This window comes from Geospiza fortis, unplaced genomic scaffold, assembly GCF_000277835.1.
Source record: "Geospiza fortis unplaced genomic scaffold, GeoFor_1.0 scaffold59, whole genome shotgun sequence".
In the NCBI taxonomy this organism is placed as follows: Eukaryota; Metazoa; Chordata; class Aves; order Passeriformes; family Thraupidae; genus Geospiza; species Geospiza fortis.
The window spans coordinates 2407153-2410094 of NW_005054381.1; positions in this window are offsets into that span (position 1 = coordinate 2407153).

The window sequence follows — 2942 nt, forward strand, 5'->3', positions numbered from 1 at the left end:
CCCCTATGCCCAGAAAAGCCTGAGGGAGCTGGGGCTGCTCAGGCTGGACAGGAGCCCCAGCTGAGAGGGGCCCTCAGCCCTGGGTGTCCCTGTGTGCAGGGAGGGGCAGAGCAGGGCCCAGGCTCTGCTCCAGGCCCAGCAGTGGCACCAGAGCCACGGGCAGGGCCTGAGCCCAGCACTGCCCCTGCCCAGGAGGCACAACTTCTGCTCTGGGCAGTGCCCAGCCCTGAGCAGGCTGCCCAGGGAGGGGCTGGAGTGTCCCTCAGCGGGGATACTGCAGAGCCCTGTGCACACAGTGCTGTGCCCTGTGCTCTGGGATGGCCCTGCCTGAGCAGGGAGGTGCCACCAGGGACCCCCTGGGCCCCTTCCAGCCGGGCCCAGCCTGGGGTTCCAGGATTTTGGGATACCCAGGAGAAACAAGAACTACACCAGGATTGCCATGTCAGTGTGTCAGAGATCACAGACTTTGGGATGGAGATAAGGCCACCAAAAGTGAGTGGCAGGGAAGGCTCAGCACAGCACAAAGGCTGCTCCTCCCTCCAGCACCTGGGCTGGAAACCAGCCTGGCTCATCCCAGTAAAACCAGAGGTGGATTCCATCACATCTCCCATTTCCCAAGTGTTTGTTCCCATCCAGATGGATGCACTGAACACCAGAGCTGCCTTCAGAGGCTGTTTTGTGCTTGAGAAGGAGGCAGCAAAGCTGCCAGCACTCAGGCTCTTCAGAGGGCTGCTTTAATTAACTGGTGTGATCTCAAAGCTGAAGGACTCCTGACACACAATTACAGGGCATTGTCTGAGCTGGAAAAAGCTGTGTAACCCTTGCCTTTATCATCATCTCACTCCTGTTCACTCAATACTTCCAAAATACATCCCATGGTCACGTTTCAGTGGCCACTTCTCTATCTGCTGGTCCTTGGAACAAATGAGTGTTTCTAAAAATACCAGGAAATCTCAGAACCTGAGCACACAACCAAGCACAGAGGCTGCAACTGCATTTCAGAGCTGACATTAAAATTCCAGTGTGCTATCTGAACTCTGGAGAAGTCCACCTCAAGCTCTGCTTTGGAGGAGATAATTTATGCTGGGCCATCCATCTCTGTCTGGGAGGCAGAGCCACACCTGAGGTGGGGACAGCCTTCCCCAGAGTGCTGAGGTGACACAGGCAGCCACGGCTTGTCTGTGTGGCTTCAGGTGCTGAACCATGGAAAATCCCTGGGAAAGGTGCTGCCAGGATACAGGTGAGGGCTGGAAAATCCTCCAGCAGGTGTCTGAGCCTCTTCCAGCTCATCCTCCCCACAGATGCACTCCTGCAGTGCCTTTTCCCCTAGGGTTCCATCACTCCCTCCTCTCCTGCCCCACCACACAGGGCAATCCTTGTCCCCCAGGGACCTGGGGCCATCTCCTCCCACACCCCAGCTTTGAGTCATTCCTGATTTATTCCCTTTCTCTCACACCAGCCTTGTGCTGCCCCTTCCATCCTCTCCTCCAATTCCCTCATTCCTTCTCTGCTGCATCTCATGCACAGCCCCAATCCCTGCCTGGTTCCAAACACAAGAATCCCTGCCTGATTCCCAGCCCGAATCCCAAATCCCTGCCTGATTCCCAAATCCCTGCCTGATTCCCAGCCCCAATCCCTGCCTGATTCCTGAATCCCTGCCTGATTCCCCAATCCCTGCCTGATTCCCAAATCCCTGCCTGAATCCCCAATCCCTGCCTGATTCCCCAGTCCCTGCCTGATTTCCCAATCCCTCCTGATTCCCCAGTCCCTGCGGGATGCCCGGCTGGCACCCAGAGCTCCCGTGCCATTCTCCGTGCTCCCCCGGATCCAGCAGGGATGGGCAGGGCTGCCTGAGCCCGGACACGCCTCCCCCTTCCCTGCTCTCCCTGATCCCAGTGGGAGCCGGGCTGAGGACTCAGCCCGTGGGCGAGGTGGGAATGGAACCTTCAGCCAGGGTCCCCGTGGGGATGAGGAGCCAATTTTCGGAATTTCAGGAAAGTGAAGCAGGAACTGTCCCCGTGAGCCGCTGTCCAGCCCGGGGTCTCCGGGCACAGGAGATGCTGTTCTGCTCGGAGCACAGAGCTGGGCTGCTCCCAGGGCACTGTGCTGCAAGCAGAGCTCCTTCCCTGCCACAAACCTGGCTGAATATCCCAAACAAATATCCCAGAGCTCCTTCCCTGCCACAAACCTGGCCAAATACCCCAAAAAAATATCCCAGAGCTCCTTCCCTGCCACAAATCTGCCTGAATATCCCAAAAATCACAGAGCTCCTTCCCTGCCCCAAACCTGGCCAAATATCCCAAATATCCCAGAGCTCCTTCCCTGCCAGAAACCTGGCCAAATATCCCAAATATCACAGAGCTCCTTTCCCTGCCACAAACCTGGCCAAATATACCAGAGCTCCTTACCCTGCCACAAACCTGGCCAAATATCCCAAACATTAATATTTTAGGGGTTATTAATAAACCAGCCCTGAACACAGGCGTAAGCAGAGCCTCACGGTGGATGCAGAGTGATTTATACACAAAGCAAAATAGATCAGTCTCACGTTGCTGGAAAAGGACACCAGATGCCTTTGACGTCACCTAAATTATCTCTATTTTTAAAAGTTACTCTTTCCTGTTTGCTGCCAACTCAGAAAGTCCAATTTGCCAAGCTAATCTATCGAGTGGGGATGAAGATTTCCAAAGTTGAAGTATCAGTCTCTTAGCAACCGTAGTACTCTTTGTATTAAAGTGAGCCCAGGCGTCTCCTGGAGCCTTTTCTGCACCTAATCAGTGAATTCCCATTAAAGACACAATATTGGAGAAACGTCACTTAGGATCCAGGATCCATCTGAACACATAAGGTCCGTGCTCTCTCTGCTCACAGGGATATTTATAGCAGGGAGACATGTCAGGGAAGGATGTGGCATCTCTTATTCATGCAAGGGACTGGATAAG